Consider the following 17,515-nt stretch of genomic DNA (forward strand, 5'->3'; position numbering starts at 1 on the left):
TCAGGAAAAAGAATTTAACTTCAATGTGAAATATAATAATCTCCAACAATGAATATTTCCATTAACTTCCATTAATGTCAATATTATCAACAGCTAAGTAAACTAAAACACCTACATTTCTCTACAATTTTATTATATAGCTACACCTTAGTCATTATCCTTATTATCCTCACTTAACCAATCAAATTATTGATTGCATTAAACTTACAATCAGGCTCATTAAAGGTACTATCTCAAAGTTCCTGTTTGGTGGAATACTGAAAATGGAATAGAAATGAAATGGGGTTTAACGTCCTACTTTTCTGCACGACTTGCAGTGTGCTATGAGGGAAATTTCTTTGGACAGAGACGCTACGGCCTACTCTCATCTCAAATTCTAAGTGTCGAGGATTCTTTTACATCTACACATGGGACCTTGGTTTTTAATCCGATCTAAGCATCTAGACACTGTTTATCAGGCTCTCCATCCTGCACCCACTGACAAGGGGGAAACAAACCATGCAGTAAAATCCATATGAACTTTCTCGGCCAATACCTGTATCGAACCCAGGACCTTCTATTTTTTTTATTAGCAAGTCAGTGCCCTACCGACTGAGTCACCGCAGCGTCAGTGGAAATACTAAAAATTATATTACTTATGAAGCACCAGCTGCTTGCATGTTATCCATAAATACATGAAGCTGAAGAGCTGGTAGCTACATGTAGGGGAAGTGTTTCATTTTCTCTTATGGGTGACCTGAAAACTCTTACGACTAGTGTAAGTCGGAGGCAACCAATCGCCTCCAGTTTCTCGGTTGTTCAACTCCTATGACTGAAGACAATCAGTTCAGTTGTCCCTAGTCGCAAAAAACATGAGCACACTCGTAACTATCTTCAGTCAGCGCCTCGCTGAGGCAGCCATTAAGATTAGGTTATTCAGTCACATGGTACCCAGGGGACGGTAACAAACGTGGCGGACAAGTGGAACGAGGCCATTTTGAAGTTTATCACGTGGCAGTCATGTGATCAGTTGTCGCTCTGATACTGCAACTGACATTAGTGCGCTTACGACTATGATCAACTGGTTGCTCGTTAGATAACAAACCTCATCTCTCAACCCTCCGTGTTTCGAGATAAGGGATGATGCTATACAGTTTCGCGTACCAAAGCCCAAAGCAAATCACATCGGGCCTCAGTAAGCAATATTGACAATATTTTTCATCAAAACAATGATTGATTATTGTTATTTATAATATTTCTGCCACATCCAACAACAATTAAGCATATAATTCTACCTGAAACTGGTATAAATCATCGTATTTAAAATCGAGGTGTTAAGTCGTTACTAGGAACGTCATTTTTAAACGGGAGATGTATGACGGTGTATGTCGAATAAAAACAACGCTCAATTAATTTAAGCACGAATATTTGGAGTTAGGCGATAGTTGTGCCAATACATAATCATTGGTCTCTTTAAGTTTAAATAGTCATAATAGTATAAAATTGTCTTATTTTTAAGATTTTACATGCATTAATTATTAATAAAGAAACTGAGTTTACTACTAAAAGGCACCCAATCATAGCTAAAAACAAACACGTCAGAATACCGGTATCTCAAAGTTTTTAGCTACCTTCTTGTAGCTCATTGCTCGTGTTTGCATACAGTCGTGGATAAATTCAGTCCTAACGACATAAGCTCTCAGTTTCCGTTAGTCGCCATCAGTTTTTATCGCGTCGTAGGGCGATATATTGTCATGGACATACCGTATGTATACTATACTATAGCTAGCTACGAGAACGTAGCTAAAAACGTTGAGATATACTGATGTGTTTGTTTTTAGCTACGATTGGATGCCTTTAGTTCCAAGTGGCAAACTCAATTTCTTTATTAATGCATGTAACATCTTTAAAATAGATAAGTTTATGATATTATGATTAATTAAACTTACAGAGACCAATGTAGTGGCACAACTATCGCCTAACTCCAAATATTCGCGTTTAAATTAATGAAGCGTTGTTTTTGTCTGACATTTCACCGCCATCGAAATCCATTCATAGTTACCGTGCTTTCGATTGTCCTTTTGATTGGCTGTTATAAAAGCCTTATATTTAGCCCCGCCTTCATGATGACAGCGTATCGTTTAAAAAGATGGCGGTCTTAGTAACGGATTAACGCCTCGATTTTAAAAACAACTATTTGTACCCGTTTCAGGTGGGATTATATGCGTAATTGTAGTTGGGTGTTGTAGAAATATTATAAATAACAATAATCAATCGTTGTTTTGATTAAAACTATTGTCAATTTTGTTTAAAAATGCCGGGTGTGAATCGCTCCCGGAGATGCAACGTTATAGGTAATGGGCTCATGCCTTATCTCGAAACACGGAGGGTTGAGAGATTAAGGTTTGTTATCTATACTAGCTAGTAATAGTAATATAGTCTTTCTAATTTCTTTATCCACTTTGCCACCGTGGCTCCCCATGCCAAAGGAATACGTAGCGACGGTTCGATAGCGACAGTAATTGTTGACAGAAAAACAAATTATTTTAATTCACTTCACAAAATCCAAGAATTATGTGTACAAACTTTTTGGGTGATCTGTTCAAACTGTGTCCCTCTCCAACAGAAACTATCGAAAACTTGAACTTCGCGCCACCTTTGTTTACGTTTTCGCACAATACTGGATCTTCAATGAGTTACTTTCTATTTTTCACTCGGCAACCGGCTGCAGATTTCACTCGGCCAACTTCGGTTACTCCTCTACACCAAACCATGTTTCCAAACAGAGTTATCTTTCCGTGACCCGCAAATTATATTTTTAACAATGAGTTGAATTCTATAGGAGGTGTTGGAACTCCCGCAAACAGTGCCGGTGGTGCAAGTAAGTTATAAAAATAAATACAACTGACAAAAGGTTAAGGACCACCTTAAAGTAAAACAAGACAGGAATATTTGGTCATTTAAGTAATAGATATTTTTTAATTGAGGATTTCGAAAAATATAGGAGTCCATTAGATGATCTGGTCAGGAAAAGGATGAGGATTACAGACAAGAGTAGTGATAACCATCGTCATGTGTATCCCTCTCTCACTTGGAGAGAGAGAGAGAAATGGGGTTTAACGTCCACTCGACTAACATATGGTTCAATTTTATTTCCATAATTCGCTTGCGCGTAGGGATCTTTAGCTGTGGGAGGAAACTGGAGGACCCGGAGGAAACCCACGAGGTTGGACAGGCGACCCTACTCCTTGTCACGTACAACCGGGGATTCGAAACCATGCCAGTTGACTCAATGACAGACTTTATGATACAGCTAACCATTCAGCCATCCAACCCCCCCCCCCCTCTCTCACTTGGATCACGTCCTCAACACCTCTTGTTTGATTAGTACCATGGTACCAAAGGAACCTGATACTATTCTTCTTGGAGTGGCAAGACTTATGCTGGAAGTATTTTGTGATGGATATTACATGGTTCCAAATAAAAACCATCTGAATTTATTGTTGATGGTTAAATATCAAACAGACCTCATTTTAAACGGTGGTGCTTATCTTTTTGACACACATAATTTTTACCTGTACTACTGCTCAAAAGCTTTTAATTTTGTTTTAAAATTCTGTTAATTCGTTGATAAATCACGTTATTCTATTCTCTAGTCATGGTAGTCAGTTAAACTTGAAACCTGTATGTTTAAGTTGTAACCACTGTAAAAAGGATGGCTGTAGAAGAATCATGTTCGTTCTGAATCTAAATGTAAAACCTATTCCCCCCCCCCTCCCCAGCCGCTGATCAACAGAAATGAGCAAAGTGAACCTGGGCACTAAACAATATTCAGAATACAAGTTATTTAGAAGTTTATTTTGTTTGTGGCTTGATAAATACAAGAGAACACTTTTCAAGACGTCGTCAGAAATGAACTGTGAAAAAACTTGTATTTAATACACCGGTATATTAGTCATGGTTTATTCAATACAGTTACTAAATGCAGCTTTAACAAACTACATTTTTTAATGGTTTATTTACAGAGAAGAAATGGGAAACATTACCAGGCTGCCAGACACGCCCCATTGATAACAAAGGTCTGCCTGCTGCCGCTGTACACAAAACACCCAACCCAGAACCAATCGATGCCACAAAATTGCCGCTAGCAGAAAAAATTCGACGACTTTCAATGTTTTTACGAAGTGAAAAAAAAGTAATCAATGAAATTATGGTGAGGTTTTATTTATTAAAGATACATTATGGGAGATGGAGATAAGATAACGAGTTAGCAGTTCTCACTATAATAGTTAAAAACTACATAATGTAAAGGGAATTTGCTGAAAATGTCAGTCAAATTGGTCCACTATGAACCGAAAACTAAGCGGATGAAAGTTTCGCCTAGCCTCGAAACTAATAGTCTCGATTGTCTATTGTTGTGATTTAATTATCAATGAGCGATAGCAGCATATAGAATTGTAATCCAGTCGACATCGAAGGCTAGCCTTGACATCGGGAGTTTATTATGGTCTGGATAAGTTAATTAATGTCTAATTAATAATTTAGATAAGATTTCAGGCCTAAAGAAAGACCTGAAATTGACAGGTTTAGCTCTTGCATAATGCATGTTTAATATTTTTCACAATAATCTTATTAAAAACACAGATTCTGCTTTATTTTTATTTTTATTTTTATTCAAGCATGTATTACGTATAAAATTCTTTTATTTGCCCATCTACATAAGACCAGTTGGTCGAGTTTGGGTGGTCGAAGCGTTAATGCGTCATTACCCGCTTGTACGTGACAAGGAGTAGGGTCGTCTGTTCAACCTCGTGCGTTTTCTCCATGTCCTCAGGGTTTCCTTCCACTGCTAAAGACCCCTAATGAAATAAAATGAACTATATGTTAGTCCCGAAATGACCTAGTGTCGAGTGAACAATAAAGCCCATTTTCCTCTCTTTCCCATTAAATCCTATTTTATTTCATTTTAGTTGTTTGAGAATTCTCTGATGAGTTGTAAAGTTGGAATTTGACCAGATTTTTTGATCGATGGCATGGTACAAGGAAAGAACGGATCCTTTTTCACTGGCCGACTTAATCTGGGTGGTGTGTTCCTAGCCAGAGCTATCGGCATCAACAAGAAAGAAATCAAACTGTCATGTTTCAAGAAGGCGGTGGAACTTTATCGTACCCTTCCTGTCACTGAAATTTTGAACCAGGATGATATGACCCCAAAAGTTATCAAGGAGAAACTGGAGAATTTTAACTCGACCGTTGCTAAGATGGAGAAAGAAACAATTGCAGAGTTACCCCCACCATCTATTTTGAAACAGATCCAAGATATTCTAACCAATCCTAAATATGCTTCAACCAATTCAGTCAGCAAAATGGAGTTGGCGGCCTCTGTGGCTAAATGTCGAGTCTGTTGTCGATATGATGTAGAGAGTTGTAAAGCTGAATCAGGGAAAGTTTATCATAAGGGAATGTACTTTATTGACAACATACTACAAGGTGCAGGTGTTTCAGTTTCCAAAAAAACTGCTAAGTCATTGTGTTATAATATGGTGGTTGAACGACTGACCACCATGAATGTTGAACATGGCAACATCTTAGATGGTGTCGAACAGTCTGTCATAACAGAAGCAGAAGCACAGGTTCAGAGCACTTTGGTAAAGGCAGCACCAAATCCTAGGGCATTTGATCTCCGTGAACAGTTTGTCAAAATGAACGAACTTAGCAGTGCCACGCATCCTGCATCCATCATTACTGTCTTGGATGGAATTTTCAACGATGTAAAATTGACGCCCATTTGTCTATACCGTCGTAGCATGAACACAGAAATAGAAAAGGAGAAAATTTTCTGTAACCTCTATCTAGCTGGTCATCTCATCATGATTGGTGAAGCAGAGAACCGAACAGATGCCCAAGCAGACGCTTACTCTAAAGCCCGATAGGTTTCACGAACTGTGACCCCGAGTTCATCCTCCCCCAACACAGTAAACTTCAACCACACGACCAAGCAGCAACAGATGTTATCGACTTTCGTGTCAAGGGCAACTGCATTTTGGAAGATAACTGTTCGAATCTTCATCGCTTACAATGGACCCGAAAACCTATATCAACACTACCAGCCAAGGATATCGTTGTCTTTGAGGACGTCAGTTGGATAGTAGATCGTAAAGTTCAAGGTTTCTATATTTTACAACATTTATGTTTTGTCAACAATATGTTGTTGGAATGGGAGTTTTTTGACAATGATGATCGTGTATTCAGGTAAGTTGCCTTAAGGCCTAGTCTGGTCTCCCGGCCATAATCTTAAGGCCTAGTCTTGTGTCTTCCGGTCTCAACTGTAAGGCTTAGTCTTGTATCTTCTGGCCTCAACTGTAAGGCCTAGTCTTGTGTCTCTTAAGACCTAGTCTTGAATCTCTTAAGACCTACTGTAGTCTTGCGTCTTCCGGCCTTAACTGTAAGACTTAGGCTGTGTTTCCTGGCCTTAGCCTTCAAGCCAGAATTTCATATTTTCTATGAAAGTCAAAACATAATTATTTCTATGTCTTTTGCTCAATAGGTTATCAACTCACTATTATACGACTATGGGCATTATTTCCCACCCTTAAAAATCATTGACACAGGAAATAATAACACAATTACCTCCCTTGTTTTCCTATTGCCTCCATGCATTAGCTATCTTCAAATGTTGGAATTCGAAAATGATAATTTTGCCAATTTCGCAGCTGGCAATAGTGAATTATAGGATTAATAGGATTATTCTTTAACAAGGTAGGACTGTGTATGGATACCATCTATTTTAAGGCTTTATTTTAATAAATTTTAAAAATATAACTTAACAAATATGAAATTGTAGCTTTAAGATCTAGTCTTGTCCCATTGATCAAAATTTTGAAATGTTCAGTTTGCTTGTTACTCTTCTTTTGTTTTTAGGGGTGGTTGAGTGGTCCAAGCTCATAAGATCTTTCATTGAGTCAAACCTCCTGGGTGTCAGTCCAAAAATGTTGGTTTGTTTTGTGTGAGTGTTAATCCCCATTTCTCTCTTTTTTTACTTTAAGATGTCAGATGAAGATACAGAAGGAAGATGTTGGAACCGAACCTGCAGTGTCTCTTAGTAAGATAGGCTCTAGAAATTTTGCAGCAGCTGATATCTTGTTTAAGCTCTACGAAACACAACCAGTCATAGAGGTAAGTTATTCTATTGAATACTTGAATTAGCTTTAGGGCTATGGATTCCTGAGCTAAATAGGGCCTACATTATATAAAGATAGGTTGCCAGGCAACTAAACATACGCCCACAGCAGCTAAATCGTCCGAGCGGTCGACAAGAGTTGTCGTATATTTGTTCTTTTGTAGGTAATTAGGGGGCATTTAATAGACAACTTCATACAGATGACATTATAATTTTCGTCGTTTGAGGGTTCACAAGGTTCTAAAAACTAAAATAAGGGCTGTAACTCAGGAAGTAATCTACAGAAATTATTGAAATTCGACAGACTTTTTCGTTTTACTAATTCAAATAATACATATCAATTTCATACAGATCGGATGATAACTTTTGTCGTTCGAACGTTCACAAGATTCAACAAAGTAGAACAAGGGCCATAACTCTAGAAGTAATTGACAGAAATTGCTGACATTCAATAGGCTTCTTCATTTCACTAATTTAAATGATGCATATGAATTTCATACAGATTGGGTGATAACTTTTGTCGTTCAAGCGTTCACAAGATTCAACAATGTGAAACAAGGGCCATAACTCTAGATGTAATTAACGGAAATTTGCTGAAACTCAATAGGCTTGTTCGTTTTACTAATTTAAACGATACCTTTAAATTTCATACAGATCGTATAATAACTTTTGTCGTTAAAGCAACCACAAGGTACAACAAAGTGAAACAAGGGCCATAACTCATGGCGTAATTAAAGGAAATTGCTGAACTTCAATAGGATTCTTCGTTTCACTAATTTAAATCATGCATATCAATTTCAAACAGATCGGATGATAACTGTTGTCATTAGAGCATTCACAAGATTCAACAAAGTGAAACAAGGGCCATAACTCTAGATGATTAACGGAAATTGCTGAAATTCAATAGGCTTCTTTGTTTTACTAATTTAAATGATGCATATAAATTTCATACAGATCGGTTGATAACTTTTCTCGTTTGAGCGTTCACAAGGTTCAATAACATGAAACAAGGGCCATAACTCTAGACGTAATAAAGTGAAATTGCTGAAATTAAATAGGCTTCTTCGTTTCACTAATTTAAATAATGCATGTAAATTTCAGAAAGATCGGATGATAACTTTTGGAGTTAGAGCGTTCACAAGGTTCAATAAAGTGAAACAAGGGCCATAACTCTAGACGTAATAAACAGAAATTGTTGAAATTCAATAGGCTTCTTCGTTTCACTAACATAAATATTGCATATAAATTTCACAAAGATCGTATGTTAACTTTTGGCATTAGAGCGTTCACAAGGTTCAACAAAGTGAAACAAGGGCCATAACTCTAGACGTAATAAACAGAAGTTATTGAAATTAAATAGGCTTCTTCATCTCACTAATGAAAACAACATATATCAATTTTAAAACAATTGGATGATAACTTTTGGCGTTAGAGCGTTCACAAGAAATTGTGGACGATGGACGGACGGACCGACGGACGTACCGACAGACGGACGGACGGGGGCGACGGCAATATACGTCCACATTTCAGTGTGGGCGTATAAAAACCAATTTAGCCAAGCATTGCATTTCTACACCCTTTCACTGAAGCAACGTTCCTGTCCCTTGAGCAGGGTTATCCTGTGACAACACCAGAAGATTGATATATGGGTGGGCTGGTCTAGTGGTCTAATGCATGCCCTTTAGATCATAAGATATGTCCTTGAATCAATTTGAGCCAAGCTTGTATGTGACAAGGAGTAGAATCTCATGTCCAGTATCGTGCATTTTTTTCCCGTTCCGTCAACATGCTGCCAATGGCTATACAAGGGACCTTTTTTCTTGTCCAGTCCATCTTGCCCTTGCAACAAGACGAAAAAAGGCTGGAAAAACCTGAGGAACTTCATTGGCCAGATTAAAAACAGATTCTTATCAATGAGCCAGTGTCCTACACACCGAGTCAGAACCCACCGAGCCAGCGGTTTACCCACAGAGGTGGGTCTTTACCCACTGAGACATTGTCTTACCAACTGAGCTGGTGGCTTAACCCCTGAGCCGATGGCTTATCCACAGAGCTGGCACCTCATGTACTGAGCCACCTTGGTTTTCGTTCTGCTCTTGTATTGCACATAAAAATGCCTTCCTGGCTAGGCACAGATTTGACCTTTAATTGATGAATGCCATTATTTAAAGTTAACCTAGATATCATGTCTTAGTAAATCGTTTTTCATTCCAGGTTTCTGCTTACACTAAACCTGATCAAGCGATAGAATCTGTCAGTTTTGATACGTTGCTTAAAGAAGCGGAGGTGTTGAAGAAAGCTGCCGAGGATGCAGGAGAAAACGTTACAGCTACTACAGCTGAGGGAACTGATTCAGAAACTGAGACCAGTGACACAGATGTTGAAATGAAGGAAGAAGTAACAGATTCACAGGCTAAGAAGAAATATCCTAGAAAACCACATTACCGTCATGCTGATAGATTTATTTTAAAAGCTGCCCAGGCACGACTAGACGAATTCATTAAAGTTAAAATGCTAAAAGATCTACTGTTTGGACCTGCTTTCCCTCATCATATCACACGCCAGATTAACGGCTTACTGTATAACCTCCCCGTTCCAGTTCGCTTTATAAATCATTCCACTAGAAATCAGATGTACACCATTGTAACGCAAAGTATGTCACCGATCAAAATTGTCGCATTTCTCAAAGCCAACGGTGGACAGTCTGGTCGCTTTCGTTTAGTCGACAAATCAGAACTTCCGACACATAAGGACATTTTACCAGAACTTAAAAGTAGGGAAATTTTAACTAAGATCAAATCCAAATTTTAGTAGAAATTTCAATTTTGATTGGCTAAGCACTAAAACCAATCAAATTGTTGGCTTTTTTTTGCTAATAAATATAAGTGCTAGTCTAATGTCTTGTCTCAATTACATCTTCAACAGTATGGTTTTGTTTCTAGTTTAAAATCCAAATATTTGTCTAAAGTCTTTACCAGTTGTGTGGTTGAGTGGTCTGATGTATGCTTTAGATCATAAGGTCTGTCATTGATTCAAGTGCCATGGTTTGTTTTGAAGGTACTTCCAACCTTATTTGTCTTATTTTCGCCAGTCATGTTTGGCCGTTTTGACTGACTTGCAGTGAAATTGACCAACTGGAGAATACTAGTAGATCATAAGGTCTGTCTAAAGTTTAGACAAATATTTGGATTTTAAACTAGATTTATAAGGGGCATTTTAAAGGGGCATTGGCGCCATTGGGTAAGATTAGATAAGAGCTGACAGTTCTCGCTATAATAGTTCAACAATAAATAATAGAAACAGAAAATGCTGAAATTTCAGTCAGATTGCTTTGCTCTGAACCGAGATATAGGTGATTCAGTTTTAGGCTACAGAGCCAATTTTCTGAAAGGTAACCTTTTCTGTGGTTCAAGTATCTGATGTGAGAATCTGGGCCCTGTTTCTCGAAATCTTAACAGTGGGAATGCAGTCGACCCTACTCTTGGAAACGAAGCTAAGCCTCTTCACTAAATGACAGACCTTATTATCCAACACGAATGCATTATCATTTGACTCCACCCCCTCCCCTGCAGTGACACATGAATGTTGTGACCAATAACCACTTTCCTGTCTTAAGGCCTTTGAAAACAGTATTCCTCATTATTAATTTGTCCCAACTAATCATGGTTCATGAATGCGTGTTCTCGATATGTTGACACTTCTACGATGGTGGGTGACTACGAGTCATGAGTGAAATAATCTTATTTCGTTTAATCTGTTATACTAATATAGAGAAAATACAATTTACATTTTATGGATATAACTTTTATGGATATAACTGTTACAACAAATAACACATCTACACAAATTTTAAAGTTGACCTCATTTCAATCAAAGTAAATACATGTACCCGTAAGTATTGTTTATATTCGCGTTACGTTTGGTAGTGGAACAGTGACACTGACATATTGTACATCGTTGACTTCAGGGTTAGGCTTGTTGTCTACCAAAGTTAGGTTAATATCTTCCACTACACTGCAAAGTCAGTAACATCATCAAGCTAACCTTTGCTAAAAGGTTAATGTTAATAACATCCACCAATTAGTCTATACACTAAACACAAGACCTGCAGCATTCAATCTCTGTGATCTGTAAATAATTAATAAAAAAACATATGAACTTACTTCAAATTTACACACTATAACTTATTACATAAACTTTATGTAGATAAGGAAAGTGAATTTTGAGATGCACTCCAATGACAAGTAGTTGATTTACATAAAAATTTACAAAAATAAGAACTGTTAATGAAAATAATAAACTGATTTACCTCAAGATAGATAATTGGAAATATTTTCTATACTTTTCTTCTGAAAAATGAAAGGGCGTAGTTTTATTATAAAACAAGGAACATGTACTACAAAAACATATAATTATTAATGTACCCCCTCGCCAACACGTACATTTGGAATTCATTTAATATAGTTAACTAAAAAAAATGTTAAAATCACAATTAATTATGATACCACAATTACAGGCTGGTAAAATCAACACAAAGTTCATACATTAGATTATAATAACCAGAATCGACTTTAAACTGATGTCTCTCACATATCAATGCCATAACTCTTGCAGTAATCATCAGATCTCGCTGAAAATCAATAGGCGTCTTGTCTCATGACCTTAAACACTGTGTATAAATTTAAAGTCAATTGGATTTTAAATTTAGCCTCTAGAGTGTTCACAAGATTTTTCAAAGTGATCAAGGGCCATAACTCTGGTAGTAATTATCGGATATCGCTGAAAATCATTAGGCTTCTTCGTCTCATGACCTTACACACTGTGTAACAATTTGGAGTCCATTGGATATTAACTTTAGCCTCTAGAGCGTTCACAAGATTTATCAAAGTGATCAAGGGCTATAACTCTGGCAGTAAATATCAGATATTAACTTTAGTCTCTAGAGCGTTCACAAGAAATTGTGGACGACGGACGTATAAAAATAAAAACAAAGTTTAAAAGAATCAACTTAATTAACAAAAACAATAATTAAACAATCAAAAACTAAACAGATAAATCAAATTCAAACGGAACAAATAAAGCAAAGAAAAGGAAAAAAGCAGTTCATTACCATTCTACATTAAAAAAATAAAGGAAATCAACTTGCGAAAAAAACTTTCATAAAATAAGAGTAAAGTAACACTAATGTTAATACTTTTTTAACGACACTACTTGGGCTCCCGGCACCCCTACACCCAAGCCTATCCACACCACAACAAAGGTCCATTTCATTGATTTTTTTCAATTTAATGGTCAAAGCCATCAAAAAAAAAACCAACCCATTTAAAACACTGAAAAAATAATTTCAAATTCTACCTTTATAATCAAGAAATATAAACTTTAAATATGTAATATGTAATTCAGATCTAATTTTCCATCAAAATCAATGTAAATGGACCTTTGTTGACCAGATAAGCAAATTACATTGATACTAACTTCAGACTTTACAATTTTGTATAGAATTCGAACATTAAATGATCATGCGACCGAACCTCCAGCATGAGGTCCCTAACAATATCTATTTAAGAATAACAGAAACCATAAATTAAAGGCGTTTTTAGGACCTGAGCTTCGACCATATTAGATAGTAAAAGCTTAATTGATTCTATTAGTTAAGTATAATATTTGAAATTAGATCTATAATATATAATTATGATTTTAATAAATCTTAGCTGACAATAACGTGCGGATTTCATTCAGTTTTAAAATTGGTACTATATAGAGCCTAGCCAGTATATAGCGATTCTGAAGGGAAAATACCGCTTATGACTCATGACGTCACTCAAATATGACAGAAAAGCACTTATTTTGGTGCCATCCCACGCATTGACTGGTATATAGAGCGTTTTGATCATTTGAAACTTTGAGTTTGACCTGAAACCCTATTAATTAATAAATAGGTAATATTAATAAAACAATACTACTAGGCCTATTTATTAGTATTTAGAATATATATCATATGTAGGCCTACATACACTGTCATACAGTGCCTTTATTTACAAGTTACATCTGATTTATTAACTGATTATCAGACTTATCCATTTGTGTGTATCTCATTGATCATTCTCAGGCTCAAGTTATACTCCTGACAAGTCCACGAGTCACGATACTGTGACCCCCTGTTGGTTGCACTTACTTGTAGTTAAACTGTCACTACTACAACTTAAGGGGTATAAATAAAATGCTTGAAATGAAGTCGGACTAGGTAGATATCTAGGCCTAATTATAATGTAGACTTGTTTTCATATCGATTACCCGACGCCAAGACCACTTCTACTGTACTAGCACTAATTTCAATGTAGGCTACTTAGTAGTCTTACCCCAAAAGTTAGAAAAGACTTCGTCAGCAAAAAAAATTATTTACAATCGGTACATCTATGATTAAGATTTGATTTATGCAGTTTTAGTCAAATACTAGCCTACTATAAAGTAACAAACTTCATTTACATTACCCAGGTCAGAAAATCTCCTCAGAAAATAAAAGACAACTGTTTAGTGTTTGTAGCCCAATAAATATAAGAAGCTGACGCCGTTAAAAACAGTGTTAGCCTAAACATCAGAATATTGCGCCAAAAGCAAACCAGTTAAAAATATAATTTGCGGGTCACGGAAAGATAATTCTGTTTGGAAACATGGTTTGGTGTAGAGGAGTAACCGAAGTTGGCCGAGTGAAATCTGCAGCCGGTTGCCGAGTGAAAAATAGAAAGTAACTCATTGAAGATCCAGTATTGTGCTACGTTTTCCACAACAATGAAAACACCGGAAGTTGACCTGGATTTAGTAAAATTTATAGCTGTGGAACAACCGAAACGAAAGCGATATTTGGTAATGCCATTCGGGGCAAAAAGTGGGACGTTAAACCCTATTTCATTTCTATTCTTAGAGTTGTTGATTCTAAACATCATTTGTTTAATCTATACGAATAAAATTAAAGTATGTATGACTACTATGTGCGTATGTATCTATGTATGTACCACGCTTCGTCAACTAATATGATAATGTGGTATCAAATTTAACCAGCATAATGACCCCGTGAATGTTTTAGGACATCGAATTTGGGCCCCGGGCGAATAACGCTTCGTCGCCGAGCTCCACCCCACATTATGTGGTATCAAATTAACCAGCATGACCCCGTGGATGTATTATAGCACCGAATTTGGGCCCTGGGCAAATTGGGCCCCTCAGCGAATTTGGGCCCCGGGCGAATTGGGCCACGGGCGAAGCAGGGTATCCCGCTATAATATATATTAGGCATAGAAGAGTTATGTCCCTTTAATATATTTACCTGACATTTAATATTTATTTTTATGTAGGACAGGGCGCACAGTAAGCCATTGGACACAGTAAAGGCTTTTTAATTTTTAACTGTTTGGGGAAAATTCAATTGTGACATCACTGGGGAATTCCGGTTATAGCCCCCATCTGTCCTCCTAAATTCAATAAATTCATGTAAGCTGATTAATATTTATCAGCAATTAACCGTTTTTCTGACGCAAAAGTAAATTTTTGGTGGACTGGTTAAACTGCTTGGCCACTCCAGATTTTGTTGGAGCCCACAAATTTGAAATTCCAGGTGAAGGAGATAGTAATTGACTTTCGATTTTCTGTCGTGGTTGATGTCGGGGCAGAGTGGGGCACATTTCAGAGGGGCATACTGAGCATAAGCATTTCGAGTTTAGCCAAATATCATTTGTCTATTTTAGACAGAATCTGGATATTTGAGCTGTTTTTAAAGAAAATATTTGACCTAGGTTACGAATCCTTACTGACTTACAAATCATAGGAATTGTTCGCATAAAAGATTTTTTTTTTCTCCAGTTAAAGAATTTTTTATTCATTGTTAAGCTGTTTTGTTTTTTTTAATTCTTAGCTGCGTATCTATGTTCAAGTCTTAAAACATATTCATATTTTGAACTAAAAGATTAGTTTTCACAGTTCTTATTAGTTTCAGTGTGTTTACTATACATTTGTTTTAAAAAACATACTTGATCCAGTGTGGTCCAGTGTACCCCACATACGGGGCACATTAGGTAAAACAAATTTGGTTTTACAATGATCTACATATAAAAATGGTTTCAATTTATTAACTTCTTAACATCACTGTTAAATCGAAAATATGACTGGCTTCAACTGGTACATAGTTTGATTCTCTGTAGGACTTCAATTCTGGTCAATTTACCAAAAAAAGAAATCATGTCCACTGTGCTCCGCTCTCTATATTTTCTTAAGTATGGAAAAAAGTATTTTACTGATTGACACTAAAGAAGTTTGTTTTGATTGTATAAGGGCCACACGTATCTAAATCAGACAGCTCACTAATTATTAAAGGCTATTGTTACTCGTCATCAAGTAAAATGAAATGAGTTAATTTAACGTCCTACTGTTCTGCTCCGACTGGGATAATGAAGACAGGCATGCGCCATACAGTGTATATGAGGGGAATTTTGCCCGGGCAAAATGCTAAGGGATCTTTTATACGTGAACGCTAATGTATACACGGGAATGACGGTACCTCGATTTTTCGTCCTGCACCACTGACAAGAGGAACCCCACGTCGGAAAAATCCCGATGAACTTTCTCGGCCAATGCTGGGATCGAACACGCGACCACCGGGCTAGCGAGCGAGCGTCTTCCCCACTTAACCACCACAGCGCCATTCGTCATTAAACACCGATATTGATGTCTAAGAACTAATAAAGGTGTTTTCTAGTAATGGTCAAGACGTATTGTTTGTGACAGTTCCCAATGTGAACGAGTCAAGTTTTTTGTCGTGGGTGTTTGGCATCTGACATTTGGCTGATACAAGAGTGAAGAGTGGCATTTAGTTTAATAATTGGAACATAATCAAATAAAACACTATTTGTGGATAACAATTAGGCCTACTATAGTTTAATTACACTGTGACATTTCAACAAAACTTCATTCACGAGGCTTGATAAGGACTTGTGAAATCTTAATAAAACGTCACAGTGTATTAAACCATGTAATATTGTTATTCATACCAGCGGCTGCCAGGCAGGATACGCCCACATTTTCGAGAGATGGATAGAAAACAAGCTAAAACGAAAGTGATTTTTCCTACAATCAAGGGCCATAATTCAGGAAATTACAATTCGATATGCGCAAATATCGAAAGGAACCAAGATCTTTGAGTTATAAACTTACATTTTGTCTGTCAGTTTTGGGCCGATTTTCACGAAATTCGAACTCAGTCGTCCTTAGGATGTAACGGTGATATAATAATACATTTTTTTAAATCGGATAAAAATTATGACCTCTATAGGGTCCACAAGCTAAAAATGCGATTTTTCGTACAATCAGAGGCCATAATTCAGTAAGTTACGGTTCGATATGCGCGAATATCGAAAGGAACCAAGATCTTTGGGTTATAAACTTACATTTCAAGTTTCAACAAAATCAGATAAAAATTGTAACCTCTATAGGGTCCACAATCTTGATATACCATATTTTTACGCTATTTGAGAACGAAGGGCAGCCATTTTATCTGTCAGTTTTTGGCCGATTTTCATGAAATTCGAACTCAGTCGTCCTTAGGGTGTAACGGTGATATAATAATATGATTTTTTAAATCGGATAATAATTATGACCTCTATAGGGTCCACAAGCTAAAAACGTGATTTTTCGTACAATCAGGGGCCATAATTCAGGAAGTTACGGTCCGATATGCGCGAATATCGAAAGGAACCGAGATCTTTGGGTTATAAACTTACATTTCAAGTTTCAACAAAATCGGATAAAAATTGTGACCTCCATTGAGTCCACCATCTTGATGTACCATATTTTACGCTATTTGAGAACGACCGGCGGCCATTAAATTTTGTCTGTCAGTTTTGGGCCGATTTTCACGAAATTCGAACTCAACCGTTCTTAGGGTTTAACGGTGATATAATAAAACGTTTTTTAAATCGGATTTGAGAACGAAGGGCGGCCATGTTGTCTGTCAGTTTTGGGCCTATTTTTACGAAATTCGAACTCAGCCGTCCTTAGGGTGTAACGGTGATATTATGACCTCTATAGGGTCCACAAGCCAAAAAACGCGTTTTTACGTACAATCAGGGGCCATAATTCAGGAAGTTATGGTCCGATATGCGCGAATATCGAAAGGAACCGAGATCTTTGGGTTATAAACTTACATTTTAAGTTTCAACAAAATCGGATAAAAATTGTGACCTCTACAGTGTTCACAAGCCAAAAATGTGATTTTTCGTACAATCAGGGGCCATAATCCATGAAGTTACGGTCCGATAGATGCCAATATCGAAAGGAACCAAGATCTTAGGGGGATAAACCTATATT

General features: G+C 36.9%; 2 long non-coding RNA genes across 5 annotated transcripts; one reads left to right on the forward strand and one right to left on the reverse strand.

The window, feature by feature from the left end:
* The first annotated feature begins 2,654 nt into the window (after nucleotides 1-2,654).
* On the forward strand, nucleotides 2,655-10,056 carry LOC126810003 (uncharacterized). 3 transcript variants are annotated; one of them, XR_007675028.2, is made up of 5 exons: nucleotides 2,655-2,860; nucleotides 4,005-4,192; nucleotides 4,950-6,231; nucleotides 7,026-7,155; nucleotides 9,374-10,056. It is a non-coding gene; the product is annotated as an uncharacterized LOC126810003 (long non-coding RNA). The 3 variants fall into 3 exon arrangements; XR_007675029.2 differs by lacking the exon at nucleotides 2,655-2,860 and adding an exon at nucleotides 2,868-3,120; XR_007675030.1 differs by lacking the exon at nucleotides 2,655-2,860 and adding an exon at nucleotides 3,321-3,522.
* Nucleotides 10,057-10,974: 918 nt separating this feature from the next.
* Nucleotides 10,975-13,932, reverse strand: LOC126810002 (uncharacterized). 2 transcript variants are annotated; one of them, XR_007675026.2, is made up of 3 exons: nucleotides 13,651-13,932; nucleotides 11,469-11,508; nucleotides 10,975-11,287 (listed from the first exon to the last, which is right to left on the reverse strand). It is a non-coding gene; the product is annotated as an uncharacterized LOC126810002 (long non-coding RNA). The 2 variants fall into 2 exon arrangements; XR_007675027.2 differs by having other exon boundaries at nucleotides 13,519-13,932.
* Nucleotides 13,933-17,515: the final 3,583 nt, after the last annotated feature.

Source organism: Patella vulgata, chromosome 2 (assembly GCF_932274485.2).
Source record: "Patella vulgata chromosome 2, xgPatVulg1.2, whole genome shotgun sequence".
Lineage (NCBI taxonomy): Eukaryota > Metazoa > Mollusca > Gastropoda > Patellidae > Patella > Patella vulgata.